Raw genomic sequence first — 16848 nt, 5'->3', positions numbered from 1 at the left:
GGTAAATCGTATTATTTTATGTATTAAATTTATCTGGAATATACGTTTATAGTTATTCACACAAATTTATTACAGTATCAGAAGCATAAGAAATGTTCGGAATACGGCGTACGTTGAGTATATAAAAAAATTTTCTCTTGTTTATAAGTGTCGTCCCCTCATGCGCGAAAAAATGGATAAATAGCGTGAAATATTGCTTCCTGCGCTCATTCTGCTCTGACCTCTAAAAGCGACCACATCGGTAAATCGTATTATTTTATGTATTAAATTTATCTGGAATATACTTTTATAGTTATTCACACAAATTTATTACAGTATCAGAAGCATAATAAATGTTCGGAATACTGCGTACGTTGAGTATATAAAAAAATTTTCTCTTGTTTATAAGTGCGTCTGCGCATGCGCGAAAAATGGATAAATAGCGTGAAATATTGCTTCCTGTGCTCATTCTGCTGTGACCTCTAGAGGCGACCACATCGGTAAATCGTATTATTTTATGTATTAAATTTATCTGGAATATACTTGTATAGTTATTCACACAAATTTATTGCAGTATCAGAAGCATAAGAAATGTTCGGAATACGGCGTACGTTGAGTATATAAAAAAATTTTCTCTTGTTTATAAGTGCGTCTGCGCATGCGCGAAAAATGGATAAATAGCGTGAAATATTGCTTCCTGTGCTCATTCTGCTGTGACCTCTAGAGGCGGCCACATGGGTAAATCCTATTATTTTGAATATTAAATTTATCTAGAATATACTTCTATAGTTATTCACACAAATTTATTGCAGTATCAGAAGTAAACTAGAGATTCAGAATACTGTGCAAGTTGAGTTTATAAAAGAATTTTCTCTGGTTTATAAGTGTCGTCCCCTCATGCGCAAAAAATGGATAAATAGCGTCAAATATTGCCTCCTGTTCTCCTTCTGCTGTGACCTCTAGAGGCGGCCACATCGGTAAATCCTATTATTTAGAATAATAAATTTATCTGGAATATACTTCGATAGTTATTCACACAAATTTATTACAGTATCAGAAGCATAAGAAATGTTCGGAATACGGCGTACGTTGAGTATATAAAAAAATTTTCTCTTGTTTATAAGTGTCGTCCCCTCATGCGCGAAAAAATGGATAAATAGCGTGAAATATTGCTTCCTGCGCTCATTCTGCTCTGACCTCTAAAAGCGACCACATCGGTAAATCGTATTATTTTATGTATTAAATTTATCTGGAATATACTTTTATAGTTATTCACACAAATTTATTACAGTATCAGAAGCATAATAAATGTTCGGAATACTGCGTACGTTGAGTATATAAAAAAATTTTCTCTTGTTTATAAGTGCGTCTGCGCATGCGCGAAAAATGGATAAATAGCGTGAAATATTGCTTCCTGTGCTCATTCTGCTGTGACCTCTAGAGGCGACCACATCGGTAAATCGTATTATTTTATGTATTAAATTTATCTGGAATATACTTGTATAGTTATTCACACAAATTTATTGCAGTATCAGAAGCATAAGAAATGTTCGGAATACGGCGTACGTTGAGTATATAAAAAAATTTTCTCTTGTTTATAAGTGCGTCTGCGCATGCGCGAAAAATGGATAAATAGCGTGAAATATTGCTTCCTGTGCTCATTCTGCTGTGACCTCTAGAGGCGGCCACATGGGTAAATCCTATTATTTTGAATATTAAATTTATCTAGAATATACTTCTATAGTTATTCACACAAATTTATTGCAGTATCAGAAGTAAACTAGAGATTCAGAATACTGTGCAAGTTGAGTTTATAAAAGAATTTTCTCTTGTTTATAAGTGCGTCTGCGCATGCGCGAAAAATGGATAAATAGCGTGAAATATTGCTTCCTGTGCTCATTCTGCTGTGACCTCTAGAGGCGGCCACATGGGTAAATCCTATTATTTTGAATATTAAATTTATCTAGAATATACTTCTTAAGTTATTCACACAAATTTATTGCAGTATCAGAAGTAAACTAGAGATTCAGAATACTGTGCAAGTTGAGTTTATAAAAGAATTTTCTCTGGTTTATAAGTGTCGTCCCCTCATGCGCAAAAAATGGATAAATAGCGTCAAATATTGCCTCCTGTTCTCCTTCTGCTGTGACCTCTAGAGGCGGCCACATCGGTAAATCCTATTATTTAGAATAATAAATTTATCTGGAATATACTTCGATAGTTATTCACACAAATTTATTGCAGTATCAGAAGCATAATAAATGTTCAGAATACTGTGCAAGTTGAGTATATAAAAAAATTTTCTCTTGTTTATAAGTGCGTCTGCGCATGCGCGAAAAATGGATAAATAGCGTGAAATATTGCTTCCTGTGCTCATTCTGCTGTGACCTCTAGAGGCGACCACATCGGTAAATCGTATTATTTTATGTATTAAATTTATCTGGAATATACTTGTATAGTTATTCACACAAATTTATTGCAGTATCAGAAGCATAAGAAATGTTCGGAATACGGCGTACGTTGAGTATATAAAAAAATTTTCTCTTGTTTATAAGTGCGTCTGCGCATGCGCGAAAAATGGATAAATAGCGTGAAATATTGCTTCCTGTGCTCATTCTGCTGTGACCTCTAGAGGCGGCCACATGGGTAAATCCTATTATTTTGAATATTAAATTTATCTAGAATATACTTCTATAGTTATTCACACAAATTTATTGCAGTATCAGAAGTAAACTAGAGATTCAGAATACTGTGCAAGTTGAGTTTATAAAAGAATTTTCTCTTGTTTATAAGTGCGTCTGCGCATGCGCGAAAAATGGATAAATAGCGTGAAATATTGCTTCCTGTGCTCATTCTGCTGTGACCTCTAGAGGCGGCCACATGGGTAAATCCTATTATTTTGAATATTAAATTTATCTAGAATATACTTCTTAAGTTATTCACACAAATTTATTGCAGTATCAGAAGTAAACTAGAGATTCAGAATACTGTGCAAGTTGAGTTTATAAAAGAATTTTCTCTGGTTTATAAGTGTCGTCCCCTCATGCGCAAAAAATGGATAAATAGCGTCAAATATTGCCTCCTGTTCTCCTTCTGCTGTGACCTCTAGAGGCGGCCACATCGGTAAATCCTATTATTTAGAATAATAAATTTATCTGGAATATACTTCGATAGTTATTCACACAAATTTATTGCAGTATCAGAAGCATAATAAATGTTCAGAATACTGTGCAAGTTGAGTTTATAAAAAAATTTTCTCTGGTTTCTAAGTGTCGTCTGCGCATGCAAGAAGAAAATGTATGAAGAGTATGTAATATTGGTTCCTGCGCTCATTCTGAATTGACCTGTGGAAGCGGACAAATCTGTAAACCCAATTATTTTAAATATTAAATTTATCTGGAATATCCTTTTATATTTATTCACACAAATTTATTACAGTATCAGAAGCATAATAAATGTTCGGAATACTGCGTACGTTGAGTATATAAAAAAATTTTCTCTTGTTTATAAGTGCGTCTGCTCATGCGCGAAAAATGGATAAATAGCGTGAAATATTGCTTCCTGTGCTCATTCTGCTGTGACCTCTAGAGGCGACCACATCGGTAAATCGTATTATTTTATGTATTAAATTTATCTGGAATATACTTTTATAGTTATTCACACAAATTTATTACAGTATCAGAAGCATAAGAAATGTTCGGAATACGGCGTACGTTGAGTATATAAAAAAAATGTTCTCTTGTTTATAAGTTTCGTCTGTGCATGCGCCAAAAAAGGGATAAATAGCGTCAAATATTGCCTCCTGTTCTCCTTCTGCTGTGACCTCTAGAGGCGGCCACATCGGTAAATCCTATTATTTTGAATATTAAGTTTATATGGAATATACTTTTATAGTTATTCACACAAATGTAATGCAGGATCAGAAGCATAATAAATGTTCAGAATACTGCGTACGTTGGGTATATAAAAAAATTTTCTCTTGTTTATAAGTGATTGTGATTGATAAATAGCGTCAAATATTGCCTCCTGTGCTCATTCTGCTGTGACCTCTAGAAGCGGTCACATATAAATCCTATTATTTTGAATATTAGTGTCGTCCCCTCATGCGCAAAAAATGGATAAATAGCGTCAAATATTGCCTCCTGTGCTCATTCTGATGTGACCTCTAGAAGCGGTCACATATAAATCCTGTTATTTAGAATATTAAATTTATCTGGAATATACTTTTATAGTTATTCACACAAATTTAATGCAGGATCAGAAGCATAATAAATGTTCGGAATACTGCGTACGTTGGGTATATAAAAAAATTTTCTCTTGTTTATAAGTGCGTCTGCGCATGCGCGAAAAATGGATAAATAGCGTGAAATATTGCTTCCTGTGCCCATTCTGCTGTGACCTCTAGAGGCGACCACATCGGTAAATCGTATTATTTTATGTATTAAATTTATCTGGAATATACTTTTATAGTTATTCACACAAATTTATTACAGTATCAGAAGCATAATAAATGTTCGGAATACTGCGTACGTTGAGTATATAAAACCATTTTCTCTTGTTTATAAGTGTCGTCTGCGCATGCGCGAAAAAATGGATAAATAGCGTGAAATATTGCTTCCTGTGCTCATTCTGCTGTGACCTCTAGAGGCGGCCACATGGGTAAATCCTATTATTTTGAATATTAAATTTATCTGGAATATACTTTTAGTTATTCACACAAATTTAATGCAGGATCAGAAGCATAATAAATGTTCGGAATACTGCGTACGTTGGGTATATAAAAAAATTTTCTCTTGTTTATAAGTGCGTCTGCGCATGCGCAAAAAAATATATGAAGAGTGTGAAATATGGCTTCCTGTGCTCATTCTGCTGTGACCTCTAGAGGCGACCACATCGGTAAATCGTATTATTTTATGTATTAAATTTATCTGGAATATACTTTTATAGTTAATCACACAAATTTATTGCAGTATCAGAAGCATAATAAATGTTCGGAATACTGCGTACGTTGAGTATATAAAACCATTTTCTCTTGTTTATAAGTGTCGTCTGCGCTTGCGCGAAAAAATGGATAAATAGCGTAAAATATTGCTTCCTGTGCTCATTCTGCTGTGGCCTCTAAAAGCGACCACATCGGTAAATCGTATTATTTTATGTATTAAATTTATCTAGTATATACTTTTATAGTTAATCACACAAATTTAATACAGTATCAGAAGCATAATAAATTTTCGGAATACTGCGTACGTTGAGTATATAAAAAAATGTTCTCTTGATTATAAGTATCGTCTGCGCATGCGCGAAAAATGGATAAATAGAGTGAAATATTGCTTCCTGTGCTCATTCTGCTGTGACCTCTAGAGGCGGCCACATGGGTAAATCCTATTATTTTGAATATTAAATTTATCTGGAATATACTTTTAGTTATTCACACAAATTTAATGCAGGATCAGAAGCATAATAAATGTTCGGAATACTGCGTACGTTGGGTATATAAAAAAATTTTCTCTTGTTTATAAGTGCGTCTGCGCATGCGCAAAAAAATATATGAAGAGTGTGAAATATGGCTTCCTGTGCTCATTCTGCTGTGACCTCTAGAGGCGACCACATCGGTAAATCGTATTATTTTATGTATTAAATTTATCTGGAATATACTTTTATAGTTAATCACACAAATTTATTGCAGTATCAGAAGCATAATAAATGTTCGGAATACTGCGTACGTTGAGTATATAAAACCATTTTCTCTTGTTTATAAGTGTCGTCTGCGCTTGCGCGAAAAAATGGATAAATAGCGTAAAATATTGCTTCCTGTGCTCATTCTGCTGTGGCCTCTAAAAGCGACCACATCGGTAAATCGTATTATTTTATGTATTAAATTTATCTAGTATATACTTTTATAGTTAATCACACAAATTTAATACAGTATCAGAAGCATAATAAATTTTCGGAATACTGCGTACGTTGAGTATATAAAAAAATGTTCTCTTGATTATAAGTATCGTCTGCGCATGCGCGAAAAATGGATAAATAGAGTGAAATATTGCTTCCTGTGCTCATTCTGCTGTGACCTCTAGAGGCGGCCACATGGGTAAATCCTATTATTTTGAATATTAAATTTATCTGGAATATACTTTTAGTTATTCACACAAATTTAATGCAGGATCAGAAGCATAATAAATGTTCGGAATACTGCGTACGTTGGGTATATAAAAAAATTTTCTCTTGTTTATAAGTGCGTCTGCGCATGCGCAAAAAAATATATGAAGATTGTGAAATATGGCTTCCTGTGCTCATTCTGCTGTGACCTCTAGAGGCGACCACATCGGTAAATCGTATTATTTTATGTATTAAATTTATCTGGAATATACTTTTATAGTTAATCACACAAATTTATTGCAGTATCAGAAGCATAATAAATGTTCGGAATACTGCGTACGTTGAGTATATAAAACCATTTTCTCTTGTTTATAAGTGTCGTCTGCGCATGCGCGAAAAAATGGATAAATAGCGTAAAATATTGCTTCCTGTGCTCATTCTGCTGTGGCCTCTAGAAGCGGTCACATATAAATCCTATTATATAGAATATTAAATTTATCTAGAATATACTTTTATAGTTATTCACACAAATTTATTACAGTATCAGAAGCATAATAAATGTTGGAATACTGCGTACGTTGAGTATATAAACAAATTTTCTCTTGTTTATAAGTGCGTCTGCGCATGCGCAAAAAAATATATGAAGAGTGTGAAATATGGCTTCCTGTGCTCATTCTGCTGTAACCTCTAGAGGCGGCCACATCGGTAAATCGTATTATTTTGAATATTAAATTTATCTGGAATATACTTTTATAGTTATTCACACAAATTTAATGCAGGATCAGAAGCATAATAAATGTTCGGAATACTGCGTACGTTGTGTATATAAACAAATTTTCTCTTGTTTATAAGTGCGTCTGCGCATGCGCAAAAAAAGGGATAACTAGGGTGAAATATTGGTTCCTGCGCTCATTCTGCTCTGACCTCTAAAAGCGACCACATCGGTAAATCGTATTATTTTATGTATTAAATTTATCTAGTATATACTTTTATAGTTAATCACACAAATTTAATACAGTATCAGAAGCATAATAAATTTTCGGAATACTGCGTACGTTGAGTATATAAAAAAATGTTCTCTTGATTATAAGTATCGTCTGCGCATGCGCGAAAAATGGATAAATAGCGTGAAATATTGCTTCCTGTGCTCATTCTGCTGTGACCTCTAAAAGCGACCACATCGGTAAATCGTATTATTTTATGTATTAAATTTATCTAGTATATACTTTTATAGTTAATCACACAAATTTATTGCAGTATCGGAAGCATAATAACTGTTCGTTATACTGCGCACGTTGTTTATAAAAAAAATTTCTCATTGAGCAAAAATTCAGCATTGAGAACATTTAACAGAATAAATAATGGAGATATCACGCCAGAGCAGTTTGTCCATGAAATTAGCCATGTGACAGCTTATCTTTCTTATTTTGGCCAACAGCAAATTTTTCATAGAATATATGAGTGCGACAACACAAATATTAACTATGCACTTAGAAAAATATAATTTAAAAATTTACCTCATTTAATACAATTTCTTACAGAGGCATTTTTATGTCCCTAATCATTTGGATACTTTGCAGTCAAACTAGATGATTCAAATAGAGATCAAGATGAACATTTTGATAATTTTCGTTTACGCTTACAGAATATATTACAGAAAGCCGAGTACCAGTTGAGAAATTCGCAGCCACATCTTTCAAACCTTTTTATAGAGTAATTAGATATTCTTGCTAGAATGGTGTTTGTCCGAGATCTCCCGAGTACCGTTTATCATATGTATATGATTCTGCTCTAGAATGTTTAGACGATTCTCCGAAATTAGCTGTTCATTTCTATTATATTAATGGTGTCAGATATAGGCCTATAATTTGTAAACACAGAAGCATAACTTCAACAAAAATTCCAGAAGTTCCCTACTATTATCCTGCACCAAGGTTTGAAATCACCTGTACAAAATCAGATAATTACAATTGCTACGACAGCTTATCATCAGCAGAAGAAACAGTAGCTAGAAGCAGTAATTCAGAGTATGAGTATGATTTGCCAACAAATAACTTTAAAAATCCTTCAAGCTATTATTTCGAGTCTTCAGAAACTGATCCAGATTTTTCTTTTACTAACCACAATTCAGACTCAGACGTAACTCCTAAATTTTCTGCAAGCTCAGAAAGTTCCAAAAGTTATGTACTTTATTCCGCACGTACAACTGAAAACGACTCTAGCGAGACTGGAAGAGTCAATTACACATTTTACCAAGATATTAAAGAACAGGGACGTCCAGTCGCACGTCACTATTTGCTAAGAATACCAGCCTCTGTCAACAGTAACATTCCACGAATAAATGCAAATAATGTAACAAGATGAGTTACCGATAAAGACGAAAGAATGGAGTTAAACTCTAAATTGGATAATCTTCGAGTAAGTGGTTTTCGTGACATGTCCGACCACAAACGTACACCAACAGCAGGTGAGACATCGTCCGCATATCCACACCTCTTGGATCATCACAAAAATACTTCTAATAGCATTGAAAATGAGTCTTATCAGAAGCCTTTATATTCTCGGTTTACCCCTATTTTAAAGAAATGTTTCTTCAAAGATTAAGAAGTTTCTATCAATTTATAGACATAATCGCCAGACACCTAGAAAGTTCTCTAGATCTCAAGAATCTGAAGAAAGCAAATCAAAAATAATTTTGCCACCAGCAGTGAATTTCGAAATTGGAAACGAAAAAAGTTCAGCGCAAACTAAGTTCAAATTAAATAAACCTTACGAGATGAATTCAGTAATAAACCAATTAAACGAGGACTCTAGACAGGTTATATGGGACATTCGGGATTTCAGATTTCCATGCATAGCGTATGCAAGGTTGTCCGCGTGTCCGAATATCTCAAATAAATATAAAATTACTTTCGATCTTTCAGAAGTTAAATATTGTCAGAAAATATTTAGTATACAATTTACTCCAGAATTAAAAAAAAGTCACAAAGATTTTCCAAAATTTAAAAAATTTTTTCAGTTTTTAGATATAACCGTCAAATGCAAGAAGTACCATCAAGCACATTTACTAGTGCTCAGTGAAGGGGAGGTAGGAGCTATAGCTTCGCAAATCCGCCACGGGATATTTAGTATTTCAAATGCCAAAAAAAAAAAACTAAAAGCCGTATTGACATTTTCTTTCGGTAGAAATATTCACTTATCTTAAACCTATGGCGCTCTGCTCATTATATTAATGAAATTTCAAATCAAAAAAAGTTAATAAGTAAAATTGGTGTTTGAAGTTGGCGCTGTAATCGCATAAACACGCGTAAACACCCGCTCGTATTTCACAACTTTTACAAAAAACAAAAGTCCGATTGGTATTTTTTGTCGGTAAAATGATTCACTAAACTCAACACTATGGCGCTCTGGTCTTGGTTTTCCATAGCAAGCTTTATTTAAAAAGTTATTTGGAACAGAAAAACAGTGTTTTCAGTTTAAATAACTTTTCAAATAGGGAATTAACATTTTCCAATTTCTATAAAAAGAGTATAATTTCCATAAACTTTTTGAACACTTATAATTGCAAAAACCAAATAACACTTGTCTTACAATTTAATTATAAAATCTCGCCATTGCCTTTCTTCTGGAAAGCTGCTTCGGACTTGAGAATCGCTAACACAAACAACTTTGAAGTTAAGTTTAAAACAGTTGAAATTTCGAATGGCAAATTGTGTATAAGATTTAAATTCATTAGTACATCTCCATTGCTGTATAATCTATTTTTTATAAATTCCAAATTTACCCCGAATCTAAAAATTTCTATGAACGAAACAAAAATGTATCAAGAAAATCTTCTTCGCCGAATTCACTGTATCGACACTGAGACTAGTGGACAACTATATCGACTTCATAGACGTCACGCTGTCAAGCATAGTACTGATAACGTGTTCTTAATTCAAGAAAGAATTTGAACATCATCCTACCAAGTAACAACGCAGAGAAGCAGCAAGCGTGGGTTTGATGATACAACCAATAAACTCCGTACGATCACCATACGCTGACTTATAGGATTTTAGTGGACATCAATGGCCAGATAGCATATGTCCAGGACACAGAAACAGACACGGACTAAAATGACCTTTCGCGGAAATGAAAAATTGTCGCGGACATTTTGGTTACTCGAAGACATTCTACTTTCTTGGACATAACTTTTAATTCGTAGACTCACAATTTTTTTTTTAAACCGACTAAAAATACATTTCGCACAAACTTTATCCAGCGTAGACAGTCCACAAGACTTATATATGGACGGACATACGTTACAACGCGGACAATCCAAGTACTTCGAAGACAAATGTGACATCTCGGACGTTCGGACGTGTCTGAGCAGACTAACGTGACGTGGACAAAACCACAAGGGACATAACCGGACATGAACCGATTTTCACGGACGAAAAAGTGTGCAAAGGAAAATTTTCAAAGCAGACAAATTACATCGAGCCCGTGCTACCAAAGAGCAGACTTCCACCAAATTTGCTGAGTCCGAAGAAGTAACGGAGTGGGACAACCTCCGAGAGAGCGGACGTCCACCATGTCCACCGCGTCCACCATGTCCACCAAGTCCGCCGAGCGGACGCGCATACACTACTACAAATGTTAATAAACATGGGTCATTTTTTTTTATTTTTGCGCCGGCTCCATTGCCGAGGACAACAATATTCTGGAGGGGGGCGGAGTGTAATGTCCCACAATTATACTCTTAAATTATATATTTGTAAATCCTGCAAACCGGCAACGGTGTGAGCACGTAGAGAGTGCATACGGATCGCAGGTGCATCCGATTGCGACATTGCACAACCGAGCGCCAAAAATCGGAGTGAGTGCTCTGACCTTTGTGTCAGCACCCCTCGTGCGAGTGAAAGACGACTGCAAGGCGTATGCGTCGATGCTTTGTGGCGAATGCTGATTGGACTACCGCGGTCTTTCTCATCTCAATTTCATAATTGCGTGAATCGGTACCGAGGCTTTAAAAACCCCGGAGCCGATCCACGTAGCGCCTTTTTGCGCAGTGACTTACTCACTGGCGGCTACAACTGATTCTAAGGTGGAGCAGGGGTGTTTGCTAGTGTTAGTGTTTGGAGCGTGCTAAATCCGTCCCTTGGCATAACATACACCGGAGAGCCCTTTGAATACAGATCAGTGCCACAGAGATAAGTACAAGCTAAGGACCGTCGAGTGGAATCTCCGGCGTTAGCAAGAGCAGTTGTCCATCATTTAAATTGCCACGTAAACGCGTGTAGATAATACAGTCAGCATCTGGCACGAAGGGTGATTAGAACCATCTAGAGTGCGCAGGATTATAAAAATAGTAAATTCTTAAGATAAATCATAGGTACTTTACAATTAATAAATAAATAAGACTTAACTTACTAAATAAAACTGTAAAACGACAACATCCCAAGCTAAATATAGCGAAACTCCGTCAACTCTGTAAACTGAACGTCTGTGAAGTGCTCTGGACCAATAAAAACATAACAATCAATATAAATAAAACCCTTGTGTACTAAATTGATAATAACTAAATCTCAATCAAAACAAATAAATTCGAATTAGCTTCACAGTCACGACGTGCAGGTAAGAGTACTTTACTTGTGGACTAACCATCAGCATCCACACACGAGACGAGTTAAGCGGACATAACGTGGAGTCCGCAGGACACCCAAGTGTCACAAGCGACTTGCCCGCAACGACCGTAAGTACAGCGGACACTCACACGTCTGCCAAACGCAGTCTAGGATAGAATACCGTCCGCACGCAAATACGCGTCCGCGCAGACTAGCAGCGTGGGACATCCTTAATTCCACAGTCCGCGTGTAACTTTAGTAACAGAACAGGCTCTCGAGCCCAAGGCTAGTTCTCGCGAAAAAATAATTATTTGTAAGATTCGCGCAGCCCGTCCTACTATCTAGTACAATCTTTACAAAATTTTAAATATTAAATTTATCTGGAATATACTTCTATAGTTATTCACACAAATTTATTGTAGTATCAGAAGTAGACCAAACGTTCGGAAGACTGCGCAGTTTGAGTTTATACAAATACTTTCCTGTTATTTATCAATGAACTTTTATTATATTTTCCTTTAATTATTCTGCTCTGACCTGTAGAAGCCGTATGTATGCGTAATAAAATGGTAAATCATAGTCATAGATAATTTAGTATCAGAAACAGAAACGTTTTGATGTCTGCGCAGGTTATCATTTATATTACTTCTCATTTGAAGTGTGTTTAATAATTTCAATAAAACTACAACCTTGTGCATATATTTACTTTATGGGTTTCAATGGAGGGACGCTGTTTGCTTTTGCGATCGGTGAGACGGGTCTGAAATCGTTACCTTTAAGTCGATGCTATTGCACAAGGTTGTTAATTAATTGATGATGATTTAAATGAGATTTAATATAATAGAGAGGTCACTCTAATTCATAAAAATTGGTGAACCGGAGAACCGTAGAAATGGAGAATGTTAAAATGGATTTCTCTTTAATATAATAAGGAATTTCAAAAAGACAATAAATAATAAATTTACAACTTGTTAAATATTGATGTAAATAAGTCCAGTCTTGTTACTAAGGGGTTTTTGGGGTTGCTGAACATGAATATCGCGACGGCAACGGTCTCCGGGGTACCTGGTACCCAGGGTAGACAGTATCATCGTCGTTTCCTAGAGTTTTATGGAAATTTGTAAGATAATTAGTCGAAACTCGTTACTGGAGGATTTTCGAGGTCGTTGAACACAAATATCGCGACGGTAACGGTTTCTGAGGTACCTGGTGCCGAGCGTAAACAATGTCAACATCGTCTTCAGGAATTATCTAAAGAATTAAATATTTTTACTGTTGATACCGTAAACTGTAATACATGTATAAAAGATAAAATATTGGCGAGTAAAAGTTTTTTTACAAAGGTAGGAAAATCCCCAAAACAAACGAAACTGATGTCAAGTAATTGTTTTTTATATTTTTCAAGTATACGTATGCAGGTAATTATTTTATAAAATAAGTTATTTTCTACTTCAAATCTTAGTTAATACAAAAGTTTAGATCCATAAGTAAAATTTTAAATTACTTGTTGGGTTTGGGGTGAAGTAATGACGACTGAGAGTTCGGTTAATGACACTGTGACAGTGCATATGCCCTCACAACAGCTCGGCATAAGTCCAGCACATACACACGCGCGAGCCGCGAATACACACACATACACGCACCGAGACGACTATCGAAGCGGCAGGAGCCGCGCGCGAAGCATATAAATAGTTTAGGATAGAGAGAGAGGGGGTAAAAGGAAAGTAGCGTGACAATAGCCAACGCTGACCAATAAGCACGCAACAAGAGAGAACGAGACAGTGAATCGGATTTGCACGAAGCAATCCAAAGGGCCCCGAATCGATCGAAGGAGGACTATCGATCAGCAGAGAAAAGCGCGACTCGCTCTCTCGACTCCCGACTCTGGCAGCGACAACACGTGGCCCGAGGCCACGGAAGCCGGCCAGCCGACGGAGCCGCTCGACTCCAAGGGCGCGGCTCCGAACCAGGCCGCCAAGCCGAGGACGACGCCATCGAGTCCAGACCATAGCAGCCTGGCTCCTGCAGCCCTCTCTAACGCTACGAGGAGGAGTCCGGTGGGCCACCGACAAGACAACGACGCTGACGAAGCGGCGACCGGGGCAGCCAGCCTGACCAGCAGCAGCGGCGCTACGATCACCAGTAGACCCGTGAGTTCGCTCCGTGTCGGCTAAAAGCCCATCTATCTCTCTCTCTCTCTCTCGGTTGATTCGGCGCATAGCGCACCGCGTGCAGAAAAACACGATCGAACATAGCTAGAATAGGGCCTAGGGCAAAGCCCGATTGTCGCGCATAGTGCGCCAGCCGATCTCGATGATCGTCTCGACGCAAAATACACGCACACACGACCATACATGGTGCACATTGTTAATTTGAGTGAATAAATGTTCTGAGGGCAGACGAAGCCCGAAAGTTCTCTTAGCATAAATTACTAGAGTATCATTATTGTGCATGCTTGAACCCTTGCTTCCATTCATAAGTAATCCGAGCACAGAAGGACTCCGCCACTCTCCGCGGTCCGTCAAGACGGAGACACTGAGCAGCCGGGGCGAGTTCTTGATCGTCACCCGACGATCCTTTTGCTAACGCGCGGTGGCTTTGCGCGTCGGTTCCCAAGCTCGGCGGAACACAACCTCATTTAATTTCGCGCTAGCAAAGCCATCCCGTTACAACACTTTATTATAATAACGTAGACTGCGCAGCGTAGCGTCTGTTCCGGTTGAAGGCTCGGAGTGTACTGGCTTGGGGAGGTGGCGTGGGAGGCCGCTTGGGTCTGAGAGATGAAGGGATGGGGGAGGGGCGAGCGGCTGAGAGAGCCATCTGAGGGGTGTCGGAGGTAGCCGGTCGAGTTGCATGGGGGCGCCAAGATTCAAATCCAACATTACTCATCATCCTTAGCAATTCCGAAAGCATATTCAAGCATATACTTTTAATCCATTGTTCAGAAAATATAAAAATATAAAAATTATTAAAATATTAAATCGAATATTCCAATATTATATGGTCTAATTATTTGAATAGCTTCTGATCTATTGATTAAAAGTATATGATTGAATGTGCTTTTGGAAATGCCAAGGAAGATTAGTAATTTGATTATGTACTAAAAAAATTAAATATTCCTGTTTTACCAGTTGCATAGACAGGAATAGAAGCAAATTTACTAAAAAGGGAAAATTCCCACTTAACCATTAAATTTCCATAAGATATAACAGAAGAAACTACATGTAATATTTTACTTCAATCTGCATATCGAATGGAGCTTTAAAAACAGTAGTTCTTATTTGGGATGAAATATCAATGACACCTAAATGTGCTATGGATGCAGTTAATACATTTTTTTGCTATATTTGTAAATGTCACGAAATTTTTGGAGGTAAAATTGTGATAGTAACAGGTGACTTCAGGCAGACTTTGCCAGTTGTAAGATATAGTAATAGAACCAAAATTATTAAAAATTGTATAAAAACAGTTTATTGTGGATTAAATTTCAACATATGTCTCTAGAAAATAATTTTAGGGTAAAAAAAGGATGAAAAAAAAAGAAATAAAGAAAAGAAATAAAACAGAAAACAAAAAGAATAAAATATTTAAAAAATATACTCAGGTAATAATTACATTGTTTATGAGTACGTTTAACTTCATACACACACCGCAGAGGAATTATTGTCAGCATTCAAAAGAAAGAATTGGAACTAACAAGGCTCTAGGCCTGAATGGCATACCAAATATTGCATTGAAACAAGCTATACAGGCATGCCCCGATGTTTTTGTGGACCTGCACAATCCATGTCTCGAAAAACGGACGTTTCCTAGAAAATGGAAGAAGTAACGCCTGGTACTACTACCAAAAGTAGATAAGCCACCTGGAGTAGCTACCTCATACAGACCACTCTGCATGCTAGACACCCCTTGAAAACTGAAGAAGCTCAGATAACTATTCTCGATAGATTTAAGTTCAGTAAACAAAAATTTGTAAGTCGCGTAGTTTTTTTTCCAAGAAATATTATAAATATTGAAAAAGGCAAAGATTTTATCGCTAAAATCGCAAAATGGGCCTTTTTTCCTTGAATATTAGGGCCCCCAAAAACTATTGTGGGCCTTCTCAATATTTTCTCTTATTCCACTCAATCCTGAGATATTAGGTTTCAATACAGAAAAAAAAAATTTGTTCACACCATGCGCCGTAAGCAAAGTAGTGAACACCGCTAGAACTGCAATAGAAATGAAGAAATGAAAAGGAGGAGCCAAGAAGTACTGTGCTATTGTTACACTCGATGTTAAAAATGCGTTTAACTCAGCCAGCTGGGACAAGATACACGAGGCACTACGGAAAAAAAGGTACCCGCATGTATAAGAAGGATTATGTCTGACTACCTGAGGACAGAACCCTATTGTATGCCACAGAGAACAACACGAAAACCTATAAAGTAGCCGAAGGGATCCCACAAGGGTCAGTGCTTGGCTTATTATTGTGGAACATCATGTACGATGGTGTACTATGGCTAGAGCTACCCAAAAGGGCAATGGTTGTAGGGTTTGCAGATGACATTGCAGTAGTGGTAGTAACAAAGCAAATGGAAGAGGTGACGGAAATCGCTAACAAAGCAATAGGTATAATCCACGATTGGCTAAAACAGACTGGACTTGAACTTGCTAGCCATAAAACGGAGGCTATCCTTATATCTAGTAGGAAGAAAATGGAGACAATAACAATGACAGTGGACGGACACGGAATAGATTCTCAGCCGACCATTAATTACTTGGAAATCACCATGGACTCTAGACTAACGTTTAATCAGCATCTCGAGAGGGTGAGGAATAGGGCAGCAAATCGCGACTAATGCCAAATGTAGGTGGACCAACGCAGGGTCAAAGGTTACTCCTAGCCAGTGTAACCACATCAATTATGTTATACGGTGCCCCAATATGGGCGGACGCTATGTTTGTGAAGTCCTATGCACGAAAGCTGTAAACAGTTTATAGGAGAAGTGCATTGCTACGTTCCTCTGCATCGGGTGAAGGAGCCTGGGCTCAACTCAGTTACCTACGTTCCTCAGCATCGGTCTGAGAAGTATTTAGAGGTACTCAGCCCTAGCTCCTACGTTCCTCTGCATCGGGCAGGGGAGTGAAAGCTTAACTCTATGACCTATGTTCCTCTGCATCA

General features: G+C 37.0%; 1 protein-coding gene and 2 long non-coding RNA genes across 11 annotated transcripts in view; 2 read left to right on the top strand and 1 right to left on the bottom strand.

The window, feature by feature from the left end:
* Positions 1–16848, bottom strand: part of Atg9 (autophagy-related protein 9) — a 230902-nt gene that overhangs the window by 77672 nt on the left and 136382 nt on the right. The window contains exon 7 of one of the 9 annotated variants that reach the window (XR_004228413.2): positions 11491–11575. The gene's annotated coding sequence lies outside the window, so the exon portion shown is untranslated. 9 annotated transcript variants of the gene reach the window in all.
* On the top strand, positions 66–2311 carry LOC116415839. The gene is made up of 8 exons (XR_004226394.2): positions 66–241; positions 316–717; positions 792–956; positions 1031–1196; positions 1271–1672; positions 1747–1910; positions 1985–2149; positions 2224–2311. It is a non-coding gene; the product is annotated as an uncharacterized LOC116415839 (long non-coding RNA).
* On the top strand, positions 2383–4273 carry LOC116415836. The gene is made up of 5 exons (XR_004226392.2): positions 2383–2625; positions 2700–2863; positions 2938–3102; positions 3177–3343; positions 3418–4273. It is a non-coding gene; the product is annotated as an uncharacterized LOC116415836 (long non-coding RNA).

The sequence above is a fragment of the Nasonia vitripennis genome (genome assembly GCF_009193385.2).
Source record: "Nasonia vitripennis strain AsymCx chromosome 1 unlocalized genomic scaffold, Nvit_psr_1.1 chr1_random0005, whole genome shotgun sequence".
Classification (NCBI taxonomy): Eukaryota; Metazoa; Arthropoda; class Insecta; order Hymenoptera; family Pteromalidae; genus Nasonia; species Nasonia vitripennis.
Note: the sequence above shows the minus strand (reverse complement) of the source record. Positions and strands in the feature narration are given on the sequence as shown.